General features: G+C 39.5%; 1 protein-coding gene across 4 annotated transcripts in view; it reads left to right on the top strand.

The window, feature by feature from the left end:
- DAB1 (DAB adaptor protein 1) overlaps positions 1-27,759 on the top strand; it is a 644,236-nt gene that overhangs the window by 461,350 nt on the left and 155,127 nt on the right. For 3 of the 4 annotated variants that reach the window (XM_081011790.1, XM_081011791.1, XM_081011792.1), the window contains one exon: positions 20,025-20,141. The exons of the other annotated variant lie outside the window; for it this stretch is intronic. The gene's annotated coding sequence lies outside the window, so the exon portion shown is untranslated. The remainder of the gene's footprint in view (positions 1-20,024; positions 20,142-27,759) is intronic. 4 annotated transcript variants of the gene reach the window in all.

Below are 27,759 nucleotides of genomic sequence, written 5' to 3'. Positions count from 1 at the left end.
ACCCGGAAGTGTCTTCGGACGGCGCTGGCTCCTGGCCTCTTGAGCGAGATGAGCGCGCAACCCTAGAGTCGGACAGGACTGGCCCGTATGGGCAGGGGTACCTTTACCTTTACCTTAAAGGAACTCCATTATTTATGTGTATTTTGTAGAGGAAAAGTGATAAACAAAAAGGAATTTGGTTTGTGGATAATCACATCAACCTATGACACTAACTTGTGCAGGTGTATCATGGTTCCATGTAGCCCAATGCTGTCTGCTCTGAATGGCAGTGTCTCTTCGAGATCCTTTATAACTTGAGAGTAATCACTTTCTTGTTTTATAGTAGTGTGAAGGGGAATTATAGAGGCAAGAAATAGCAGTCACATATCTACTAAGGAAGGCATGGCATTTGCTGAGTTTATTTCTGAAGGTCCTATGCAGTCCCTTCTCACAGACAGAAGAGTAATCCTGACTGTGCAGGATTGTTTAAACCTGATCAGTCTTCACATGCACAAATGTTGCCAAATTGCTATTGATTTCTCAATTTTGCTATTTGCTGGGTATGAAGAAATCTTTTATTGCTTAAATCTGTGTTTCCTTTGTTTTGTCTCAGACGGTCATTCATATAGTAATGCTGGCAGTAATACCTCAAGAGCGATCCAAGTACCACTTCACAGTATTCTGCTGCAGTCCCTCAGAAATGAATGGGATTATAATTTTGTAAGTGGTTCTAGAATTGCCCTCTCATCTTTTTTTTTGTAGGAAGACAGATCTCATGATAGTTGTCTATTTTTGCACAGAATATGCCAGTCTAAAAATATAGTGCAGCCCAGATTTTACCAGCAAACTAAGATAAGAGAATCTTCAACTCTTTCATGAAGATTTTAAATATGTGCATTTGAAAGTGCTGGCTTTACTCAAACGAACTACGGAATATGAAGAGCACAAATACGTTTCTCATACTTTTCAGCCACAAGCAGTCAAACCACATGAAAAAATATCTAACAATAAAAATTCTACAATAATTATCAATAAATTTCTACTAAACATATAAGAAGGCTGTCCCACATGCACTTCAATTAATAAGCAATACAGAATTTATAACCATTAAATCAATAAACCCTTACAGCACAAATATTTCAATATATTTATAAGGGGATAATAAAACAACCATACTCCAGCAGCCAACATAGCAAAACATATACCCTTTCAAGTAATAATTGAAACTACTGTAGAAAAAAGTTAAATAAATTATGTAACCACAGTTCAAAGAAATAATACTGCTCTGATTACATTTGTTTGTTTGTTTGTTTATTAACTTTTAAATATGTTTAAGCCACTTTGCTGACCAGATACTCATCCAAAGTGGCTCACAATAAAAACAATAGAAAGAGAAAAGAACAATAATACAAAATTTCAGAACTTAAAACTACAACTTGACATCACTCCACATAAGAAAATGTAGCCACAGCGTCAGAAAACAACAACAATCAGGCAATCAACCAGCTATTAAAACATCTTGGCTGGAAGGCCAATTTGCAGGCAGCGTTTTCAGAGCATTTCAAAAATCTTGCAATGTGTAAGTTTGATGCAGGTCCAATGGAAAGGAATGCCATAATTATGGGGCTGCAGCAGAGAAGCATCTCTCCTTTACGACCACAACTCTTACCAACTTAAGTGGATGAACACACCAAAACAAAATTTAAAAATTCCTTCCAGTAGCACCTTAGAGACTGTCTAAATAGGTACTGCTCTGGCCGGAAAGTAAACGGTGTTTCCGTGCGCTGCTCTGGTTCGCCAGAAGTGGCTTAGTCATGCTGGCCACATGACCCGGAAGATGTACACCGGCTTCCTCGGCCAATAAAGCAAGATGAGTGCCGCAACCCCAGAGTCAGTCACGACTGGACCTAATTGCAGGGGTACCTTTACCTTTACCTTTAATGTGCTGCTGGAAGGAATTTTTTTGTTTGTTTCGACTACGGCAGACCAACACGGCTACCTACCTGTAACTTGAACAAACCAAGTGAGCCTCCAAAGCAGATATTAAAGCACACATAGAATGTTTTGAGGGCAAGTGGTCTAATAAATGGGTCTGAAACAGTTAGGGCTTTAAATATAAAAACCAGCACTTTAAATTGGGCTTGAAAGCACACCAGTAACCAGCACAGTTGAAATAGTAAAGGTGTCACAGATGTGACTGCCTCACCCTCCATAGGACTTTGACCAGCTGAAGTTTCTGAACCATTTTAAAGGCAGTCTCACATAGATCAAATTACGCTATTGACAGAACCAGAGCATGGATCACTGTGGCAAGGTCAGCCCTGTCCAGATAGGGGTGAAGTTGATGTAGCAGCCAAAGCTAGCAGAAAGCACTCTTCTTCCATCAGTGCTGAACCCACTGTGCTCCTGACTGCATACTTGGTCTTTCCAGAGCTGGGAATCTCTCCACCCACAACTTGGATTCAACATCAGCTTGCTTGATAGCATCCATCCTGAAAATGCTTCTAGGCACATGTTTAGGATTTCAACAGTTTCCCTGGGATCTGAGGATAGAAAGGAAAGGAGTGTCATCAGCACACTGATGGTACTGCAGCCCAAACCTCCTAGTGGCTTCATGTAGAAGATGGTTAAGCAGCGTAGGGTAGGGATGGGCGATGAATTTGTACACCATCCAAAAATGGTTCGAAGGCCACATTGTGATAGCGATTTCATAATATTTGACCTGGCAATGTATTGTGAATCACAATGTGTGTGTGTCATCACTTCTACATGTATTGAGGAGCAGCGCAGCGCTTGCTGGAGGTGGCAGGAAGATGAGGAGAGTTGGCATGCCTTCCCTTTCCCCTCCCCGTTCCCTCCAGTGTCAGAGCAGTCCCAGCCTCAGCGCCTTTGTATAACCACAGTGTCCTGCTCCCTGCCTTCTCTGTCTCGCTGGAAAATAATAGCTTTCTTTTCCCTTCAAATAGAAAGTTTGTGCAAGAAGTTTTCTTTAAAAAGAAATCACTTCATACTATATTATCTTATTTGTATAGACCCACCTCATATTTGGAAATTGTTTGTATGCCAGTCGTTCTTATGCTTCAAACTACTCCACAGAAAGGTTATTTTCTATCAAGACTTCTTGTCTGTGTGGCACAGCTGCAGGTGGCAAACTATCTTCTTGAGTGGCTCTTCATATAGCTGGAGGAATTTTAGGCACACTGTTGCAAGAGGGACTGACTTTATCATTTGCACCCTGCTCTTCTACAGTAATGCTCAGAAAGGCTCACAATGGAGTAAACATAGATACAGTCCTAAAATACAATTTGAATGAATCAATCTCATTAACAGCAAACAATTCAAATGCAATATATAATAAGCAAGTAGAACAAGCCACACTGAAGCAAAACTAACCAGATGTTGAAAGCCTGTCAACATTTGAGTCACATGTTGAAACAGGACCCAATGCAATTTTTCCTCTGTGCACACTTACAGCAGGGCCTCTGAGATCTCTACAATCCATGTGGAAGTACGTTGTTGTTGGTGTGGTTGCAACTGGGCGAAAACTAGGGAGCTGATCACACATAGGGCTTGTCCTGTGGAGTTGTACCACACAGTGATTATTTTTTGTGAATGGTTCAATATAATGTGGAAAGACAGTGCCTCTTCTGTGATGGAAGTAGAAGTGGCTGTGGCAACTCAGTCAGATGGGAGGCATATGAATAATAAAATTATTATCATTTATTTGGCTCTTTACATGAGGTTTGGGAATAGAAGTGTGTAGTTGTTGGAGGCTGAATGGAAGAAAACCCATAAGGTAAGAAAGCTAGAGAATGGACACCCCAGAGGCAGAGTGGCTAAAGTGAGGTCATGCCATTGGCTTAGAAACAGGACTATGGGTAGGTTATGTGGATGAGGCACAACATGAAGAATAGAGGCTTAGCAGAGGCAGGGAATTAGGAAGTCACTAGTGAATACAGTAGAAGGAATGGGATAAAGCCTTGCTACAAGTCTTTCATACAGGGCGGGCTATATATATGCTGTTAGCAGAAAGAAGAAACAGAAAGGCTTCATTGGGAGGGAGGTTGAAAGCTGGCAAACCAAGGAAGCTCATGTTGGATAGCAGCTAAATGACAGAGAAATTCTGTAAAACACCTACCCACATAAGTGTTTTCAACATGTCAGTGTCACATTTAACCTGAAATTTGATGAGCATTATCGATGGAAACCAGTGGTATTTCTTTTTAAGCGCCTGCTGTACTTTAGTGACATAGTACTTTTTGAAACCATGATAAACCACGTCTTTTTAAAAAAGTTTTCTACAACTGCCACACAGTTATGGAATCTCCTTAAAAGGTGAACATAGACAATTAAACTTTTTTCATTTTCTGCAGTACAGGTTTGTATGAAAAAAATCATTTGCTTAGGGTAATAAGGGTTATTCAATATATTGTTAAATACAGTTGAAGAAAAGTACATCACATTAAAAACAGCAAGAGGTTGCATGTTATTTCAGTAAGTAATTAAATAGCAATGCTAGACGTTTCCTCTTTTCTGCAGTAAGCTACGGTTTTGAGAGACCTGTAGGAAGCCTTTCTAGTTTACTTCTAAGATTAAATATGAATATATACCATCAGTCAATTATGGTTTTAGAAATGTCTGTGGCAAAATAAACATTATTTGAGAAATATGATCACACTTGGAAAGCAAAGCCAGCAGCAGAAGTGTTAATACACATTTAAAGATGATGATTTGTGGCTTTACTTATGGTACTTAGCAAGATAATAAGGCTATTCAATGTCATATGCAAAATGTCCTTCAAGTTCTACTTGGGAAAAATGACAGTCAAAAGAACATACCGTATTTTTTGCTCTATAAGACTCACTTTTTCCCTCCTAAAAAGTAAGGGGAAATCTGCGTGCGTCTTATGGAGTGAATGCAGGCTGCACAGCTATCACAGAAGCCAGAACAGCAAGAGGGATCGCTGCTTTCACTGCGCAGCGATCCCTCTTGCTGTTCTGGCTTCTGAGATTCAGAATATTTTTTTCCTTGTTTTCCTCCTCCAAAAACTAGGTGCGTCTTGTGGTCTGGTGCGCCTTATAGAGCGAAAAATACGGTACCTTGAAGACCAATCTAAATCCCAGTTGCCATTACTCAGATTTCAGTAAAAATCAAAACCACAGCCTTCTTGATTCCAAGTAGTCCCATATATTAATAGAGCTACTATGAAGTAATTGGAATTGGCTTATGTACCAATTAGAAACAGATCACTTGTAATGGACAAATGATTCTATTTCCAGCCAATTGAAATGTATAATAATAATAATAATAATAATAATAATAATATTTAGGTAAGATTTGGGGCAAGTTGGTACCTTGTGTTTTTCCCCCTTTAAGCTTTCAGCTGTGCCTTTAATGCAATCTAGCATCAGGGTAATTAATGAAAAACTCACACTTCCTTTTAAACTTTAATGTGAGCCACCTTGTCTTCATAAAAGCGAACTGCTGTTTAGTTCATCAACAGCCATTGTGGCAAATATTTTATTAATATTTCAATTTTCAGTTCACTTTTACAAAATAAAATATGCAGTTAAATTATATCCTTTCTTCCTGTCCTTGCTCCAGTGTGCAGCTGGGGCTGAATCCTGACATCTTCCATGTATGCCATTATTCTCCTTCAAACTATGAGGTATAAAGTGTATTAGCAGCAGATTAATACTTCACTGCAAAATGAGATTCACCTGATAGGCATGACTTCATATTGTGTCCTAACTATGCATCTGCCAAACCATGAAATTAGGGACCTTTCCAGAATCTATTTCCCTCCCTTTTCGTTGTGGAAAATGTAGCATGGATGACTTTTCTTCAGTGAGAGTGTCACCCTCATTTGCTGGTGGATTCTCAGCTAGTCATTTCCTGTTTTACAATGACACTGGCAATGTCATGCAAGAATCCTACTTTCCTGTACCTTGTTAGTGCACCTGGGAATTAATTGCTGCCTGCATTTCCCCCCCTTTTTATTAAGCTCTAATTAGTGCCAGATAAATTTGGAACGATCAAAAGCGATTCTTCTTCACTCGGCATGTAGTTACCTTGCAGAGGATTACATACTGTAATATTTTAAAGGGATCATTGTATTACTTACAGCAACAGTGCAAGGTTTCTTTTCTTCATAAAGTACAACCTGCCACAAAACAAGAGAGCCACATGCCAAAAAGGAAGTCAAAGGCAGCCCGATGTGGTGACAGACACAACACACACAAAACCAATATCCTTTCTCCATCTCAGTGCATGGGATAGGTTAAACATCTGTTAGGTCTTTGATTTTTGACAAATATTTTGCACTCATATAGGGAGTGTAATGAGTCAATGAAATATGGTATGATTCTTCCGCACATACAGTGAGGGAGAAAAGTATTTGATCCTCTGCTAAATTTGCCTATTTGCCCTCTGATGAAGAAATGACCAGTCCATAATTTTAATGGTAGGTTTATTGTAGCTGTGAGAGACAGAATAACAACAGGAAAACCCCCAGAAACCCAGAAGATGGGTCAAGGATGGGTATTCCAGCATGACAATGACCCAAAACACACGGCCCTTTAAGGTCCTGTAGTGGCCTAGCCAGTCTCCAGACCTTAATCCCATCAAAAATCTGTGGAGCGAGCTGAAGGTTCGAGTAGCTACACATCAGCCTTGAAATCTTACTGATTTGAAGAGGATCTGCAAAGAGGAGTGGGACAAAATACCGTCTGAGATGTGTGCAAACCTGGTGGCCACCTACAAGAAACGTCTGACCTCTGTAATCGCCAACAAGGGTTTTGCCACCAAGTACTAAGTCATCTTTTGCAAAGGGATCAAATATTTATTTCACTCATTATAATGCACATCAATCTCTGACTTTTGTCTTCTGGGTTTCTGGGGTTTTTCCTGTTGTTATTCTGTCTCTCACAGCTACAATAAACCTACCATTAAAATCATGGACTGGTCATTTCTTCCTCAGAGGGCAAATGGGCAAATTTAGCAGGGGATCAAATACTCCCCCCCCCCCTCACTGTACATATTCTTATATCTTCGAATCTCAAACATTCTAAACAAATGGAGACCTAATGTATCTTGTGCCTGTATAGAAATGCTGCACACATTTCCAGCTCCTTGTGTTCTTTTCTCTTGGTCTTTCCATGTTTGTTGTTGCAAGCCTGCATCCTTGGTTTTTAAGTTGAAAATGAATTGCTTTCGAATGCATTGAGGCTACAATCCAGTGAACACTTAGGTAGGAGTAGGTGTCATTAAAGTCAATGAGGCTTATTTCTGAATAGACATGCATAGGATCGTACTGCATAGCTTCGCTCCTGTGCTTGCAAACAGTTCAAGTCAGAATCACATAAAGATGTATAGCCTTAGACTCCAAGTTAGCATTTTCAAAAAACTAGGAACTTCTATGTGCAAAAGGGATGGCCTCAAGAAATCAAGGGGGGCTACAAAGAAAGCTGTCAAAAAATCTTGGGTTGACCCAAATTGACCCATTTTGGTTCAGGATTTGGTTGAGGCTAGTGCACAACCCTATAAATCAGGTAGATGAATGTGTTTAGTGATATTTGCTTTATAGGTGAGACAGTTTCGAAAGAAAATGTTCCCTTTAGTGCTAGTTCTATAATAAGTATGGAATGTTTCCACATGATTCATTTTCTTCCTTTTGGTAAATTACAAAGCACAAATTTTAACATGCTGCAGAAAAGTCTTATTTTTCTGATCTCTTTCTTCCTAGCAAGATATTATCACCTGAAAATCAAATGAACTGAATTACATGAGGAGCTTCCTTTTGAGTAGCGATATTCATTTCAGTATGTTGGGTTGATGTTGTCTGATAGGTTAACCTCCAGTTCATTGATTAATCTTAGTCTTCACGAATGATAAATTACATCTCCAATGATAGCTTTATTAAGGATAGAACATTCAAGATATAAAGTTTGAGGCAGTTCTGGAATGATTGTAAATGAAACATTAATGTCATAAACATATTTTTGAGTGCCAAATTACCACATATTTGTGATATGAAAATTATTGATACATGCAGTGAGAAAAACATGTACAGTGGTACTTCAGGTTAAGAACTTAATTCATTTTGGAGGTCTGTTCTTAATCTGAAACTGTTCTTGACCTGAGGTACCACTTTAGCTAATGGGGCCTCCCGCTGCCGCCGCACCGCCACCATGCAATTTCTGTAGTAATCCTGAAGTAAAGTTCTTAACCCGTGGTACTATTTCTGGATTAGTGGGGTCTGTAACCTGAAGCATCTGTAACCCGAGGTACCACTGTATTTCACACTAAGGTGAAAGAAAACTTCATGCAAATGTATTCAAAATCCAAATGTGAATCCTTATTTCAGGTGCACATTTTTTTAATATTACTCTTCCCTGGCAATAACTCTCATGGCTTTCTGCTAAACTGGAAATTAGGCAATGACTTAGGGTTTGGCACTAACAACTGTATTTCTTCACTTTTTATTTTCCTTGTTTTCCAGGTCCCAAGAGAGTGTTGGTGGTGAAACTGTAGATGTGGAGAGAGTTGTGAGCTGGGTGCTTCTTACATCAGTGTGACATGTTGCGATGTAAAATTAGCTTGTATTTTCCCAAGCTACATAATCAGCACCACACCAGTAAAACAGGTCTTTCAAGAGTGGTCACAGCCCACTGCCCACTGTAATGGCTACTGAGGCAGCTGTTCTGTCTGCCAACTGTCATCTTAGTTTCTCCAAAATGCAATGCCCTGGAAATCCTACCTTTCCATTAAATTGTTTTTGTTTTTTGTTTTTGTTGTTTTTGTTTTTTTAAAGCAGTTCCAGTGTTATTGGGGAAGCTACCATAATTGTTGGTTTAGGGTTTTGTTTTTTTGTTTTTTATTATTATTACCCACAGCGTCCCTCAGTGATGGAGCTTTTGCATTTTTGGAAAACTAAGATGGTGATTAGGAAGACCGTAAAACCACAATTGGCCTTAAGCTTTCCCAGGCATGGAGTGAGTCCACTGCAATACAATCATGGCAGCTGATTGTAAAGGAAGGCAGGTTGGGGACAAAAAAATCTACCAATACGTGTGCACAATGATAGACATATATAGAATCATAGAATCGTAGAGCTGGAAGGGACCCTGAGGGTCATCTAGTCCAACCCCTGCAATGCAGGAATCTCAACTAAAGCATCCATTTCAGATGGCCATCCAACCTCTGCTTTGAAACCTCCAAGGGAGTAAAGTCCGCAATCTCTCAAGGGAGTCCATTCCACTGTTGAACGGCTCTTACTTTAAGAAAGTTCTTCCTTGTGTTTAATTGGAATCTCCTTTCTTGTAACTTGGATACATCGGTTTGAGTCCTACCGTCTGGAGCAGGAGAAAACAAGCTTCCTTCATCTTCCATGAGACAGCCCTTAGGTATTTGAAGATGGCTATCATATCTCCTATCAGTCTTCTCAGAAGTAAACCCCCCTGAATTCAAGTGGGACTTATGCCTATGCAGTTGTGTGGAGAATTGCTGTCTAAATCTCCAATATTATTTACTTCAGTGTTTGTAGGGTCCCCTAAAATCTAGAGTTTATTTTTTTGGTGTATGTTTCCAATTGAATCCTAATGGTAAGTCCTAATTGCTGAGTTCCAGCGTTTGAATGATTGTGTAATAATAATGCTGATAGAACATTACCGTCTAGTGAAACCCCTGCTATTCATGCCATGAGGAATGTGAAGCAATTATATATAGTGAGTTTGTTTGACAGTTTTTGAAGAAAAGGAGCATTTTACCCTAATGCAATCTTTGATAGCAAACCATTTGAGAGCAAGCCATTGTGCCACGGTTCAAAAGTTCAACGTCTTGTAAGTTTACGGTACAGCAGCCAGTTACAAAGGATACCTGGTGTAATCCAAGTTTGAAGCAGAGAAAGTAAGCATGTGGCTATTTATCACATCCACAACTTTAAAGCCTCTTTATTGAAGGAGGCCTGCTAACAATTTTCCTTTGGTTCTGTCATCTGCTGATGCTTGAGGTCCTGGCATTTTCAATAGATGCTCTGCAGTAGATTGGCTACTCCAGAATAAATACGGTGTTTGTTTATAAAGCACCTAACATTGCTGTGAAGAAATGAAAATAGCACTGGCTTTGTCTGCAGGCTTACAGTTTCGTATTAGGCAGGAAAGGAAGGTCAATAAGGCAAAGCCGGTGGAACAGGTATGTCCTATGAAGTCTTGTGTCTTGTTCTTCACTTTTGTAATGTAATGTAATTAAGAAACTTTTGGGGGGGGGCGGGGAGGGAGGAAGAACCTTGAATCTCAAGAAATTTGGGTTGTGTCCATTCATGTTGTTCGGTTTCCATACAAGTTCTTCAAAACCTGTATAGGGCACTTTTGTCAGAGTTCCATCTCTCGTTCAGCACTACCTATCGTAAAATTGTTGGGTTGTAAGGGACCATGAGGGTCATCTAGTCCAACCTCCTGCAATGCAAGAATCTTTTTGCCCAACGTGGGGCTCAGACCCACTCTACCACTCTACTGACTGAGCTATCCTTGCAAGCCAGGTTGTATATGGTATTTAGCTCATTGTGATCCCTGATATTTATTGAGTTAATGTACGGATTAGTGGGTTAATTGTTTAGACGCCGTGTGTGGCATGGTTTTCACTATGCAATGTGCTGTTTTGGTTCTGAGTTCTCTTCATACCTGCTATTTTGGGGGCATCTTAAGGCTTAAAGGCTTAAAACCTTGATGCTGAATATTGAAATATTGCAGACATACATCTGCTTCACCATCTCTTGCCCAAGGGTTGTTATGAATGCAAGCTAATCTTCCCAGAATCTCAAGATTTACATGGGTCTCTTAGTATTATCACACTTTGCTACAAGACGTAAAATTAAAATTCCCCATGGACCTGGCTTTTTAACTAGTGATTTGCAAATTGTAATCACTAACTGTAATGATAATAGATTTGAATGGAGGTTTAATTTCAGCATGGGACAAAGCTTCATTCTTGCTGGCATCATGACTTACGGTTGCTGAATGGTGTAAAAATAAGCCTTTTGGGAATATATTATCTACCTCTTCCACCCAAATATGCTTTTATTTAGTTTTATAGTGTTTAAATTTTAATAAATAAATAAACAGGAGTTTGCGTAGAGTCACTGGAGAAAGTGTGTGAGGAACCACTGTATGGTTTCATAGCCTCATAAGTGGTATTTGCAAATAAATATTTTCATGTTGGCATCCTGGAAAATTTGCACAAGAGAAAATTACCCACTTAAAGTAAATGGAGCCTATTTCGTCTTTCCATTTCTTATCATTTTTTCCCTATATGTCACAGCATATTTCAAAAAGCACAACACAGAAAATCTAGAAAGAAGAAAAGCAGCCTACAGTATCAGGAAAATGACAAGTGTAAAATTATATTCACCATGGGTTTAGTAGGATATCATCATATTTATTTTATTTTGTTTTTTATTGCAGTGAAATAGCCTTTGATTAAACTTCTGGTATCCATAAACCATGGCTATTTAAATCCACAATGTGTGCCCGTATAACCCTGTATAAGTGTGTGTGTGTGATTTACAAATAATTTCTGTTTATTAAACAGCTGATTTTCTAAACATTTTGATATTATGCAGGCCTTACAGATAAGTGAGGTTATGTGTGTTCTTCCAAGATTTCCTGAGTATACACAAGGATGTTTATAATTCCAAACACATCTCCACAATGATTTAACAGTCTGCTAATCGACTAACTCAGCTGGATAAACCCTTTAAAACACTAGCAGTAGGATTTCCTAAAGTGCTTACTAGTGGTTTAATTCTCTTCTGAAAGATTTTTCCTGCTTTGCATTTTATTATTATTATTATGAAAAATAATAATAATAAAGGCCAACTGGTGGCCTGCTGTTCTATTTAACTCCAATACTGTATCAAAATTTAATCAGTATGTAGTAATTCCACCTCTCCCCCCAAAACACTCTTAAAGAAAAAGAAAATGGTTTATAAAAGTTGGAAGCAAAGAATATATTACACACTTATTGTTGTGTTTTCTTTCCTTACTTTTATATATATCATAATTAAATTTATATCCTGTATTTCCTGCTAGGAGTTCAAGGTGGCATATATGGTTATCTCCACCATCCCATTTTATCCTTCCAGCAAATATCCCAAACCATAGCTAAATATGTATCAGTTTTTTTATATGTTATGGAGAGTTTCAGAGACATGTCCCGTTTGTGTTTGTGTACCTGATGTCTGTTAAGGGAAACAAAAATGTCACATTGCATTGTTGTTGTTTTTTTAAAACATTGCTTCTGCAGTGTGTAATGCATTTTTCAACTATGGTTTGTAAGACAGTTTTTGTTATCAGTTGTGTATTATTAATGAAATCACAGTAGGAATAAGAGCTATGTTAAGGGGTCTGCTTAATCCTCAGAGTGAAGGGAATGTAGGAAGAATATCACACTTACAAAGGTTGGAAGGGACTATGTGGCTCATCTAATGATCACAGACAATTCAGAGTTGCAGGAAAGGGCACATTCTGACCATACAGGCTTCAGTCTTGCACATGGTTTTGTAGGTCCTGCTGCTGAAATGCAGGTTTCCATAGCAGATATTGATTGGCAGCCCTCATGCTTAAGCATATCCTTCCAGCATATCCTTCCAAGTAGTTTAAGAGTTCTGTGGGGATGATAAGTTTGACGTGTTTAGTTTCCTTGGTCATGTGAAACCAGACTTTCCGCTCCTTGCCCAAAGAATTTTCGTTTGGAGTGTGTAACTTCCCCTATGAAACACAGCTACTCATGTAAGCGAGAAGTGGGCAGAAGATTTAACTGAAGACATGGAGGTAGCTGAGTATTACATACAGTGTTTTGTTTTCATTATATATAAGCCCACATAAGGGACGTGGATGGCGCTATGGTCTAAACTACAGAGCCTAGGACTTGCCGATCAGAAGGTTGGCGGTTCAAATCCCCGTGACGGGGTGAGCTCCCGTTGTTCGGTCCCTCCTCCTGCCAACGTAGCAGTTTGAAAGCACGTCAAAGTGCAAGTAGATAAATAGGTACCGCTCCAGCAGGAAGGTAAACAGTGTTTCCGTGCGCTGCTCTGGTTCGCCAGAAGCAGCTTAGTCATGCTGGCCACATGACCCAGAAGCTGTCTTTGGACAAACACTGGCTCCCTCAGCCTATAGAGCGAGATGAGCACCACAACCCCAGAATCATCCACAACTGGACCTAATGGTCAGGGGTACCTTTACCTTTACCTTAAGCCCACATAGCCTGTGCCTCTTAGGGTATGTCTGAAGCAAAATCTAGAATGCTAACAAAACCTACCTGTAATCTTTACATTAAAATTGCTCTGTCTCTATATTAATTCATATGCCTTGAGAAGCATTTATGTAGTTTTCTATGGATCTAAGCCTTATGCTTTTGAAATATCTCTGCCTTGTTGTTGCATTAGACTTGTATTACACTGATGCATTCCATTTTTATTTCATTTGAAGAAATGCATACAGGTTGTATGGCCATCTGTCATGGATGCTTTAGCTGAGATTTCTGCATTGTAGGGGATTGGACTTGATGACCTTTGGGGGTGCCTTACAACTCTACTATGATTCTGTGATCTAATTTGAAGAAAGAAAAACAAAAAATCTTCTATGAAGCACTAGCTACATAAATCACGAGGAAGATAAACATGCATTTTTCTGATTTTTAAGGTTTTTACTTTTCTTTGTCGGATCCAAATTTCTGCCCAGTGCCTTCTGACATCAAAAATTAATGTCTTGCAATTAGGTTGGGAGGGTTGCAAAAAGAAAAAGGTTAAAGGAGTTGGGGACAGGGGGACTGCCAGTACTTTGACTGGCTGTGCTAAAAATATACACAAAGTCATATCAGCCATTTAGCTGAATTTTATACAGAACTGCATTATTTGTGCATAACTACTCACTTAGACTTACCGCTGGATGCTATATGTCATTAAAATTTAATCACTGCTCTGTGACACTGAGGTCAGGGAGGCTGGTCTGAGAGAATGGAAGGAGAGAGCAAACTTGATGGGTAGTGAAATATTTCAATCAGTGAGCACACTGATTTATTTGTTTAAGGAGGGACCTGAGGGGAAATGAGTTTGGCTGTTTTCTTGCAGGTAAGCTGCAGGGAACAGTCAAGATATTATCCAGAAAGGTCAGAGCTGTACATCACAATAATCGTGCATAATAACAACAGTCTAAATTGTCCCATTTTTACACACTGCAGACAATCAATTGAACTGGCAGTATGAACTGTCTTACAGCCGTTTACCAAGACACATAGGCAAGGCGAACTCTTTCCACACTTTGATGATGGGGGTTTTCCCCACAAGAAATGCAACAAAAGGTAGCAAGCACTCTTTAATATTCATACATTAATTTTTTGAAGACAAAATTTTTATTGTTACCTCTGTTGCCTTGGAGCATGGGTTTGGCTTTTTTTAATAGGTTGGATCAGGCAGTGTAGGACTTGCCTGGTTGTGTCAGTGGTTGTTGGTAACTGTATCACATAAGGGGGGAAATGACCTCATGGTCAGGGATGTGACCCCCTTTTTGACCAAGAATAAAGACAAAGTTCCTTATTGTCTCCCCTACTAAAAGTCATGTTTTGCTATGTTTGTAAATCCAACAGGGTTGATTAATGTGTCTGCCTTTCTAGCCTATTTTCCATCTGTTTGTGTAGGCTTGTACCTAGTTTATAGAGGGATGTGTGTACTGCTTAACATTAGCCTGGTTCACGCATTATGCCAAGTGAAACCATGGCTTAGCATAGATGTGTGTGTGTGTGTGTGTGTGTGTGTGTGTGTAGGGTGGGTCGTGGGGAGAAGATTGTGACGGTTTTGCTCTGCCCCAGTCATTTTGCTACTGCACTGTGCTGAGCTAAGTCATTGCTTGACTTGGCTTACTGGATTTGTGGTTTAGCTCTGCACAATCTGTAACCAATTTTTGTGTGCGTTTGTTTTTTGATTTGCAGCTCATGTTCAGGAGACACAAACCTTGAGCCCTGGTTCATATTAAATCAAGTCATGGCTCAGTATGGTACACTATCAAGCCATGGCTTTGCTCAGTGCACCACAGCTGCAAAATAAGCAGGAATAGTGAAGCAGACATGGGGTGGATATACACAGAGGAAAAAACCTCGCTATAAATAAGTCATAAATTATATATATATATGCACCGCTGTGTAAAAACGCATTGAAACATTTTGTGCTTTACAGCGCCAACTGGTGTTGCATGTTTATAACACATTCAGACTGCTGTTTTTTAAAAAAATTAATGTAGCTGAGTCCCAAATCTCCTCCCTCAGAGCCCACACAATTACACTTTTGCACTATGGTGTGCTTTGGCATGTGAACCAGGCGACTATCTCTGGCCTCATCCAAGCTGTCAATTACTTGAGGGGAAATGATTCTTGGAAGTCTTGAGTAAGAACTGATAACTACCATTAGATACCATTTTGTTTGGTTTTAAATTTAATACTTAGAGAAAAAATAGTTTGCGATATTTTATTTCACTTTGTCTACAAAGCCATTTGCAGATGTCTGCGAACCCTTGAGCAGCAGAGTGTTAGTCTCTTTGGTTCCATCCCACTGGTAGCATACTCTCCTCCTTCAGCCGCATCCCTTTGCACCACCTGGTAGTGCAGGGATTTTCCAAAATATGCTTTCCTCCCTGTTATGCTGACAGATGGCTTCTGTTAGTGGAGGACACCAATAGGATTCCACCCTGTATTCAAAAACTTGAAGAGTTATGCATCAAAGCCAATCAGCCAGAGTCATTTAAATGTGCCCAGTTAGTCAGACCTGGCAAAAAGCCATGCCAATATAGCCAAATATATATTTAAGACACTCTCCTCTTTGTGAACTGCATTTGGAACAGCATTTTCAGTAACAAAATGGTGAATCAAAATCTATATATTCTGTTTCCTATGAATCAGCTGACAGGACTAGGAAAGCATTCGGTCATTTGTGATTCGTTGTATCTCTGAAGATCCTGTCTTGCCCACCGTCTTCTGTTACTGCTGTAACCATTATTTCAACCTATTCTCTCTATCAAGTGCAAGATCAGAAGAGGTTAAGCTCAGGTTTTTTGTTTTTTTTTAATATCGCTAATATCTTAGTATCATTAAGAAATGCATACTTGTTGGGAAAATACTACAGCTACAGCTACTGCTACTGCAGTAGATAACATCAGTGAATAGATAAAATTAGTGAATCATAATTATCTTTCCTTACCTACAAGACAATTTCCAGTAGATGCTTTAAAAATGTGGAAGGAAGTAGTAGGACTTGGATGACACAGTGGGATGGAATTGAGAGTTCAGACTCTATCATGCTCTCATGGAAGCACAACACAATAGGATTTGACTTGTAATTTGGCTCGAAATTGTTTTTTTACTAACCCACTTTTACTAGTTTTTTTCTGATTAAACTGGGCTGCTAGAGTCTGGCTAAATTGAATGCCCCCTCCTTCCTCAAAGAATCAAAGCAGCCGCTTCAGGCAGTGAGTTTGTTGGCCAAACGAGACATGATGTCAAGTGAATTTTCGTATGCAATCCTCAATGTTTAAAAAATAAAAATAGCATTACTTGAGAGGGTAAAAGGTATTAGTTTATGAAGATTGCAACTGGTGCAGAGGTGAAATTTGAACCTTCCTCATGAGCATATGCTTTGCATTCACATGGCCTCAGGGTCAACCACTGACTTATTCAAAGAGGACTGTGTGAGACTCCTTCTTGAAACCATGGAGAGCAGCTGCCAATCAGTGTAGGAAATGCTGAGCTAGGTGGGCCAAAATCTGACTTAGTCTAAGGCAGGTATCCCCAAACTCAGCCCTCCAGATGTTTTGGGACTACAGTTCCCATCATCCCTGACCACTGGTCCTGTTGGCTAGGGATGATGGGAGTTGTAGTCCCAAAACTTCTGGAGGGCTGAGTTTGGGGGTGCCTGGTCTAAGGTAGCTTCCTGTGCTGCTTTTTGGCCTCAACGACTTTTCCTCAAAGCAAATACCAGCTGCAGAAGAAGGATTTTCCCCAGGACTACAGCATGGAAGAAAAGGGTTAAATTCTACCTCTATGCCAGCTGCAATGAGTAAGGCTGATGTAAAATGTTTTAAGAAACCATACATTGCAAAGACATTTTTAATGCCATGTGTAGTTTGGCCTTGCATGTGAGAACATGTAGGGATATAACCTTCATCATAACTGCTAAAACTGACAGAAGACCTATTTTCTAATGTGGTGATGATATGTAACGTAAGGATGACCAAGAGGTTTTAAAATTTATTCCCATCAGAAGAAGTTTGTTGAGCAACCCCAACTGTGTGCCCCATGGAGTTGGTGTACATTGCCAGTGTTACTATTTTTTCATGCATAATCAATAACTGTCAGGTTTCTTTGAGGAGCAGATTGGAAACCTTGTGCTTTTTCCGAGAGTCTGGTGTGGCTACTGTAGAGCTGGATTACTGCTGTGCTGAAATAAATTATCCAATTTCTCAAATGCTTCTCTTCCCTTCTGGAAGAAGCTTCCATTTTTCTTCCTCATCTCAGAGCACTTTTTGGAATTTTGCCAGATTTTGCTTTGTATTGTATTTTAATATTTTGTTGGAAGCTGCCCAGAGTGGCTGTGGAAACCCAGCCAGATGGGCGGGGTATAAATAAATTATTATTATTATTATTATTATTATTATTATTATTATTGGGTTTAGTATCTTCTTTCAGCAGTAGGTGCCAGTCCATACATGGTCCCCTGCAGCTGACTTTGTTAACATGTTTTGACTTGCCTGAGCAAAAATATTCAGTAAGTGCCTGGGCAGGTATGAAAGTAAAGCCCAACCTACTCCACAAATCTCTGAAAAGGGTCCACACAGGAACAATTGTTTGTGACTTCCTTCCTTCCTTCCTTTTTTAAAATTAGCAATTGTTTATACTGGTTAAGATTTCTAATTCTGTTTTTTCTTCTATGCTTTACATTAGTTTTCTATTTCTGTTGATTACAGTAGCCCTGTGTGAGAACTCTCCCCCTCTTTCCTCCCAATAACAAGAGAGGTTTGCTGCCAAATACAATGGCTTTTTCACCCCTGACAGAGTGTTGAAATGGTTCACTAAATATCAGGGCCCATGGCAGAGCAGCAAAATGATAATCTCACCAACTCAACTGTCAATCTGGGTTAAAATATGTTAATATCCAACCCCCTTTGTAGTTATCCACACATGTTTTGCTTGCTAGCTGTCAGAATTACAGCTGACCTCTTGCTCAAAAGATCTGGAACAGTTAGCAAATGCTGAGGGATGTTGCTTGCCAAGGGAAAGATCAAAATAGGTCCCTGGAAGATTAGACTGAAGGATTATTTGAAAGGAGAGGATTTGTGTATCTGTAGTATGCTTTTCCTGCAAGTGATATTTTCTAGGGAACAGAAATAGATATTCCATTTCTAGGCTATTTTTACATTTGTTTGGGCACTAAAGCAGAGATTAGCTATGAGATTTGAAGGAAGAATACAGGTTGAAGTAATTCTCAACCATGTTCTGTAATATGCCTCCAAAGTTTTAGCAGCTTATGAATTGCACAGTAATGTCAGCTTACCTCAAGAATAGTTGTTTCAAAAATCTTAACATGTGTGCCATGCATCATGGTGTTTTGTACTCCACAGGAATGTCATAAAATCCAGCCTGGGGATTTGTCAAAAAATATTGCCTTGAGCGAGACCTCAGGTTTTGTCTGTCTAAGAGTCATGTCTTTACTGTGATCTGCTGACACAACTGATAGCATCCTTCCCTTAGTCATTGTCTGTGTACATTCACATATATACACTAATTGTGTATTTTCTATATTGCTTTTAAATTAGGAGTATAATTTAGGTTCCTTAGATTGGGCAGATTCTATTTCTTCAAGAGGAAGAGCAGGCACTGAGGCAAAAGCCAACTAGTAGGTGGATGTAACTTCCAGGCTTCGTGCCCAAAGAGCAGGTAGAAGAATTGAGTTGGATGGAACCTGGCTGTCCAGTCCAACTCACTTCCCTATCCCCACCTTCGGAGAGAGTCTGTTCTACTGTGAAACAGCTCTTACTGGCAGAAAGTTCTTCCTAGTGCTACAATACCACTCACCTGTGAAACTGGTTCTGGCTGTTTAGACTCTGATGGCACAAGGATTTTGGTATGCTGTTGCTTGCCCAATTTGCAAAGGTTGTGGATGTCACTGCATTGTGACATGTGCCCCAAATCAATTTCCATTGCTGAGCAGCAGAATCGTATAATGTATACAATCCTGGTTACTGTAACTGCAGAGTATATACTCATTCTGTGTTATCTGCAGTATGCCTGATAAATTAAATACCTCCTTATAAATTAGGTCAGATGTCAAAAATAATGTGTAACTTTGTTTAAAGACCGTAAAACAAAATTATCTGTGGGAGGACTGTAAGCAAATTCTGAGGATATGTTTCTTTATGCCTCATGCTACCCTCCCAGGGTCATTGGGCTGGAATTTTGCATGTATGTGGTACATGACCTGAAGCTCAAGGGAGAGAAGTGGGAGACTCTTGCTTCTTGATTTCTGCCAAAATTCATCAGTGTGCCTAAAGAGATTATTACAGCGGTTTTTATTCCTGCAAACAACAAGTAGCCAATACATTCTCAAGCTCATGTAAACCAGCAAGTTTTGTATTCTCCACCCCACGCCTCAATCCCGTGTCCTAGAAACTTATTATGCTAATACTGAGGTTGGGGGTTGGGTGAGAGAAACGATGAAGGAAGATTTCTGGTGTGTGCTTTTTTAAAAAAAGGGGGGGTGAGAGGAGAGCCCTTCATCCTTTCCTGAATAACATGATGAATTGTGGAAGCTGTGATTGAAAATTCTAATCACAGCCTTGCAGTCCTTCAGATCGCAACCGTTGACAGTTGATTCACTCCTTTTCATGCCTGCTGCCTTGCACTGCTTATGGTGTCTCTTATGCATGAATCTATCATTAGCACACAAAGCATGATGGATTGGTTGGGAAACCTCTGTCCTCAGAACCTGGGAAATGCTTCTTTTTCAGAATCGCAGAGACTGTGTGTGACACCGTCATGAATGAGAGAAGGAAGTAATACACTATTGGATGTGCCCGCTTGCTGCCAGTTTTGAGACGCAGCAAAAATGATGCATTGTGGGGAATGTAAGTATATGGCCTGTTCTTCCCTCATCAGCTACCAGTGCAGAATAAAACATTGATCACAATCAGTGCAAGCTACTCCTAGCAAATGTATTAAGACGGTGATGTCCTTTCAAAAATCCAAACCGTTGAAGAATTCCTCCTCAAACTGCATGTAGTACATTCAATCCTTTTGACTTTCAGAGGAATCATAAGAACCGAAAGGACTGCGGGTTAATTGGTTTTGATCTCCGTGGAGATTTTCTTTGCACCCTTTGACTGTGAGATGAGAACCACCTTACTACATTCACAGGTTGCTTTTTTGTTTGCTTGGGGTTTTTTTATTTGTCTTGGTGACAAAAGCAAATGCATTTTGGCTGAGAAGGTAGATCAATAGGAACAATTTTCAAATGCTGAATCAAAACAAAAGTAAAAACAGGCATGTTCAAAGACATCAGAGCTGTACTGTACTACAGTGCCTTGTAATAAATGAATTTGCACCGCTGAGTTGACAGTGGTTTGAAGTAACATCATCTAAAGTTTATATTATGGTTTTTGGAAGGCAGCCTTAAAATACAATAAGAAAAAAAGTATTAACAGAAGTTTTTTTAAAAAGAAGATGGGGCAACATGCTGTTATAGAAAACAAATTTTATTGAGGCTGTATTTTCTTTCTACAAAGTACTTTAAAGAGTGTTGAGTGAAATCCTAGAAACAGACATACCTGCTGCAACTTTGCTGTAACTTGCAATAATAAAAAGCTCTAAAAGGTAGTAAGAATTTTCCCTCTTTGATTTGCGTTATTGTGGGATTTTAATTGGTTATATAGAAAATACTAGCATTGTTCTGGAACGCAGGCAGTAGCAATCCAAAATAGAAATTTAGGTTGTTTACCCAGATGGAGTAAATGTGGTGTCTTTAAGGATAAAATGAAGGGGTCCACAGATTCATCTGCTGGGTTGTCTACCCTAGGTTGACTAGGCTTACTCCAGATGCCCCATAGAGATAGCCATCACCATGAGTTTTCTTGTCATTGCAGAAGACATAGCAAGAGATATTCCACTTAATTTAGAGCTTTTGCCAAAGGCAGAAAGAGCACATGTCTCACCTGCTCCTGTCTTCTAAAAAGGTTCATTGTGAAGTGATAATAGAGCCATAAAAGCGGAGTAAAGCATCTAGCTGCAGGAACAACATTTGAGGCGGTGTCAAACTCAGCCCAATCCCCTTTCTTCTCTCTCTTGTTTGCTCCCAAAGATGTTTAGCAATTCTTTTGAAAAGATGAGAAGAGACTGGACTGCATTTCAGAAAAGTCAGAGCTTCCTGTATTCAACTGGGCTTGTATATATGAGGCAGCTGGTTGTGAATGAGCTAGTGGCTAGAAATTGCATGTCTTTGCCTTAGCCCACAATATTTAGCAGAGGTGGGTACATGTTGCAATCATGTTTTTAGTAGGTGCAGTATAGGAAGCAGGCCCATGGGGGTGGGGAAGAAAGAGAAGCACATACAGCCAAAGGTAAATTTTATCCTATTTTCTTTTTTAGTGCTTACTGTTCAATATAGCCACAACACACTCATGTGCTGATTGTTTGCTTGAGTAAGAAGAGTGTGTGCAGTCAGCTCTGCTAGCTGGAACATACAAAACTGTGATTATAGCCTTCTGTTCTTACAAATTATAAATTTTATCTCATTTGGCATTATCTTAACCATGGAAGCCACACTAACACTGTTATCATGTAATATGGATGTGTAAACTCATCTGTAAAAATACCTTGGGAAACTAAGATGGGAAGCTGTGTATCACTTTAATAGATCTTCCTTTTTTCGATTGCAGCATTCATATGATCATGCCCTTGTACTTTCAAATATTTAATCTTCATTTTTTGGGTGTGTATGTGTCATGTACTGGTTCCATAATTACAGTGCTCAATGGTCTCCTTATGTATAACAAAATCCCTACCTGGAAGGCTACCATGAGTTAATGAAAAGTGCATTGATCACATGCTGCTCTACATGCAAGTTTCAGCTCATTTATCTGAAGGAAGCGTTTTCCGTGTAGGAGCTTTCTCATATGTGAATGTGAATCAGCTGTATAGCAGATTAGAATTCCTGCTTCATCCATAAGCATGCATTAGAAGAGTAGAGGAAAATCCAGTCTAAGCATCCTGATTATGAGTACAACAGATGGTTAAAGGGTAACTAATACACATTAAGAGGTCTTGAGTAAAAGCCCAGAGTTTCCCCTCTTAACCAAAGCCCTTGCTTCTTCATTAGATTGTCTACTATTTTTATATGATCTATGTAGCATCTTTGCAAGATTTGTGGTCTTCGTTTTCCATTTATCTTTTTGTTTGCTCTCCTGACCCATTTTTAAACTACCATTTTATCACTTGCTTGACACATTATAGATGCCACTAAGCCATAAGCTGCCCTACTTTTACTGCCAGTTTCCTCAAAATCTTAGTTTACTGGTAAGAGCAACAATACTTAAACTTTTTTTGGAGGGGGGGGATTTGTAAACAAATATGTTTTACTGATGTGATGATTTCTAATTGACCCACATTAGATCATGGGCATAGAAACTTTACCCTGTCTAATCTGAATAAATTGGGGTTGAATCCCAATATGTGTATGAATGGTAACTTCTTTATAAGAACTAAATGACATAAGTAATACTATTTGGTCTCTGGGAAATGGTTTTCTGATTTTGTTCAGTATATGGTGCTAAGAGTAGCAACCAGCAGCCATTAAGTGACTAAGGCCTCCTGAATCCTGCATTATGGGTTCCTCAGCCACTTCATGTGTTATTGAGAAGCTTATTTGCTGCTCCCCCACACAACTCGGGAGATGTGCCAGTCTGTCAGTGGAGATTAAATACAGAAATAGAAGTATGCAAAACTGAAGATATTTCTGCAAATGATCTCTCCACCCCCCATCCAGCAAACGAGAGGCAATATCATTCTTCAGAAGCTCTTGAGGAATGTGTGGAGTAGAACTGAGGAGGTAGCTTGGAGACGGTCACAAGGGTCAGATTAGGGAGGCCTGGAGGATAATATTGGGCCCCTAGGCCTCAGGCTCCCCATCCCTGTTATAAGGCATATTGCTGTTAATTCTGTGAGGGAGCTGTCTTCTATAAACTCCCCCCCCCCCACGTTTGCCTGTGCTCATTTAACTCTGTGGTGCTCTGCTCTTTCCATTTCGCGTTGCTTCTCCCAGGAATAAGGCCTCTTCCTGCCTCCTTTCCCAGTTCAATACTTGGCCTAGAATTAATTTGATGCAAGTGGACATTGGCACATTATAAATGGAAATGAGACTGCTGGCACTTTACAGGCATTGAACAGTTCTTAGGTGGTCACAGCTTCTGAGTGACTGCTGGTCTAGAGGGATTGCAATTGGTGACCTAGAGTGAAAGGTCCTGGATCTCATTACAAATAGCCTGACCACTCATTTCCATCAAAAGCTGTGCTTTTGGTTTTTTGCACACTAGAACTTTAGGTCCAGTGCATTTTGTGCACCTTTTTTGGTTTCAATAACAAAAGGTCTCAACTCATTAAAATGCAGCATGTTGTTTACAAACTGGTGTGGAAGCTCTCTGTGATCTGTGCAGTGTAAACAAAAGTATATACCTTATTTGGCGATTCCGGCATGCAATACATGATGAATCAGTAGGATATTCTAAATGATATGCAACAAACTCAGAATCACTGCGTCAGAGAATTGCATCAAAAATGGTCTGAGTATATATGTACTCAACTGAGGTCCTTCAGAGGGCCAAACCACATCCTATGCTACACATGTGACATGCAGCTGTATCTCTGCTGTTTCTTTAATTACATGCATAGGGTCCTCAAGTGTTATTGGGATCACAGCAAGCAAAGCCACAATCAGAATGAAAATTGGTTATCTCCCCATGTATCAATGCTGGGGGGGGGGGGGATTCCTACTGGTGCCGGTGGGAACATTTTTCTAATTCTTGTAGCTGTGCCTTGGGAAATATTGTCATTTTGATCATGGCTGAATGTGGAAGAGAAATCTTCCCTCCCTATATGCTGTAATCTGGATACTAGTCATTACCCTGACACCAATAATTAAAGACATAGCTACACATTAAGCACAGTGTAACATTTGGCCCTCAAATAGCCTAGCCTGGTCATTGTTTGTTGACCTGTTTCTATCTGTCCTGTTCATTAAAAAAAAAAATATTGTTATATATTGTGTCCTGCATTTAGCTTTATTGTTGCAAGCTGCCATTCTATGTGGACAGGGAATACAAATGTGAAGAGTAAATTTGTATTTTGTATTTTACTTCAATGATATTTAAGTAATGCTACTGTGCTTGATCACAGTCATAGGTAGTTAAGGGGTATATAAATTGTTTGCTTAAATAAATAAATAAATATCATATTTTTCAAACTTACATGTCTTTAAGTAAACATTTTTTCTTTAAAAAGAAACTTATGTGACAAAGTGTAGGCCAATAGCCTTGAAGTTTATTATGAAGCATCGTTGTAAATACCATATTTTTCGCTCTATAACACGCACCAGACCATAACACACACGTAGTTTTTAGAAGAGGAAAACAAGAAAAAAAATATTCTAAACGAAATAGTGGATATATGATTTTTGTGGTTCATGCTGTGGCCACAGACATGTGATCTGACAGTGAGTTTGGAGTAGCCCAATGCAAAAATCCTGAGGATCCATGTGGATCCATGCTTTGTAACCACGGAGGAGGGAAGGAAGGGGAACCATGGATCCTCTGCTCACGACTGCAGCAGATCCCCCCCCGCCACCTGCAGGCATTCGCTCCATAACACGCACAGACATTTCCCCTTACTTTCTAGGAGGAAAAAGTGAGTGTTATGGTGCAAAAAATACGGTAATACCAGTGCCTAATAACTTTGAACTTGTTAGGAACTTAGTGCAGCCTATTGTGTCTTACATTATATATAAACAATTCTGGTTTGTGTTTGTGTTGCTGTTGAGCATGGACTACTATGCACAAGAATGTACCTCATATTTATTATTATTATTATTCCACTCCTGGTTAATCTTTCCCCATGATTTTATGCAAACCTTTATGCTTTTTGTCAGTTGCTTTGAAACTTCTTATGTGTCAAGCTGATAATAGTAATGATGATGATGATGAATGAAGCAGCAGAATGAAGTTTTGAGGCAGTATAATGCATTGTATCACTGATACTGCAGGTGTGAGGTATTAATTTGAAAGCTTCCTCATGCAAGAAATGCCTGGCAAACACTGCATTCTCAGATGGAATACTTTATTTCACCACTTCAGAACTCTACTAATTTATTCCTAACCCTTTCTCCAACATGTGTAAACCAGGCTTAAATCTAAGATTATACAGTATTTTGCCAAAGTTATTGATACTTTGCCTATGAGTTTCAGTAGCCCGAGATATTACAATAAGTATCTGCTGAAGGCCAGTGAGCATAGAACGGTGGCTGGAACACTGTTGCTAAATAAATAACACCATCTAGCAATTAGATGGCTCTAAGATACTTGAACCAGCTCACTGGGCCTAATTATTACTGCATGCATAATATATCAGTAAACACTGATGAAGACTTCCACCCAGAGCTAAGATTATACATTGGACTGGGACTCAGATGTTTGTGTCGCAGGAATTGGACTGTTTTAGAACTGGAGGGAATATTTGTGGCAAACATAAAATTCATATCCTCCAGCATCTGGTTGACCGTGAAAATAAAACATTTACTATCTCAAGCCGTCTGACCCTTAGTAGCTCTACCCCCTAACTAGAGAGCAACAACATCAGTAGTGACATCTGTGCCTCTGTATTAGTGAAGCAGATGTTTTACTTCTCCTCTGTCAGCCCTGCACCCATCTAAAAGTCAATTTATCCACCATCATTTATACAAGTGCATATTCTCACCCACACTTCCACTACATCAGTCACCCTGGCACATTTCCTGTCAATCACATGCAGATTTCTTTCTCAATTCCAAATAGATAAGTATTTATTCCTACTCCTGAAGACTCTAGGGCCGATGTTGTCTCATCCTATGTAAGAACTTAACCTGGTCCCTGCTGGATCACATCAAGGGTCTATCTAGTTAGGCATACTTTTCCCACACTGGATGACCAGATATGTATGGGAAGTCCAAATGCAGGGCATAAATGCAATAGACTGTCCTACTGTTATTGTTCATCAGCAGCTGCATTTAAGAAGCATGTTGCTTGTGAGTTTGGAGGTAGTATGGAGCCCTTATGAACCATTGCTAGCCATATCTTCCATATCTTCCATCACCACATCTTGCAGTAGTGAATTCCATAGTTTAACTATGCACTGTCTGAAGAAGTCTTTCCCTTTGTCTGTCCTGAATCTCCAACCCATGAGCTTCATTGGATGACTTTGGGTTCTAGAATTAGAGAGAGAAACTTATTTCTGTCATCCTTGAACACATCATGCATAAATCTTACATATCTTTGTCCTGTCTCTCCATGCTTGCTTTTTTTTTCTAAACTAAAACTCCACTGTTTCTGTAACCTTTTCTTAGAGGGGCATTGCTCCATCTCCCTCATCATGTTAGTTTTCCTTTACTAGCACCTTTCCCAGATCTATGTATCCCATTTGATGAAGAAACATGGAAATCACTTTATAGCTGCCATATATAGACTTGACATATTCTTCATTCTGCCTTGCCTGGGCATTCTGCTCCCATCACTTTCCGTCTGCCCCTACCTGGGCCTTTCATTTCTTTTTATTGACTCTTATTTACATAGGATCTGCCTCCCTGTGGAGATTATTGCATTTTCATGTTAAGTTTCATCCAGTCTATCATCCTGATGTACACATATTCCTACCTGTATTGGTATGAAATCCCCAGTTCGTGATCTTAATGCTCACTTCTCCTCTAGTCTTCCTGCCCAGTTAACTTTGCTCCTTCCTCTTGCTTCCAGTACCTGAGCACCTTTATTATCATTGTAACTGCCCCATGTGCAGGTTCTTGAGTTATGGAAGTTCTTTGTTGATAATGATGTCCATTCCTGTCCTTAGAAACCTAAAACTGAAAGAGAGATCTAGACCTACTTGAAAGTGACAAAATTAAAGGACTTATTTTCAAAACACACAGTGGTTTGCTTAATGAGGATAATATTAAGCTTCCCTTTTCTCCTAGAGCTTCAGTCCCAGTTGGAACTCAGCTTGTATTGTGAATCTTCAGTAGTAGTTAAAGCAAATGGCCTACAATAGCCTTTGGGCTATTCTGTTCCAGATTGTCGTCAGGGAGAAAAAATTAATCCAGTGCCAGTTTACATTTGCTGTCTGTGACTCAAACTGTGAAAGCTAATTTAAAAACTTTCACACTTGGCTTGAATGAGGACTGTCTGTGCTTTGATAATGTTAAATTGTACACGATTAGCTCCAAAGAGTGCTGGCTTAGGTAATACTCATCAGCCTCAAAGTGCCAAAGCTTAATGATTGCTCTGATAAACTAACACCAAGGTTGCAAGTGTGTGCAAGTGAGTTTAAGGGCACTACAGAGATGCAAGCACTCTATGCTATAAAAAACTGACCTTTAAATCTAAGTCAACTTATTTTACAAATAGTCTGTGTAAAATGTTGTTGGTTCCTAGACTTTTAAAAAACTTTTAAAAAACA

This window comes from Podarcis pityusensis (assembly GCF_964106645.2).
Source record: "Podarcis pityusensis genome assembly, chromosome: 6".
Taxonomy (NCBI): Eukaryota; Metazoa; Chordata; class Lepidosauria; order Squamata; family Lacertidae; genus Podarcis; species Podarcis pityusensis.
This window is presented reverse-complemented; position numbering and strand designations above follow the sequence as displayed.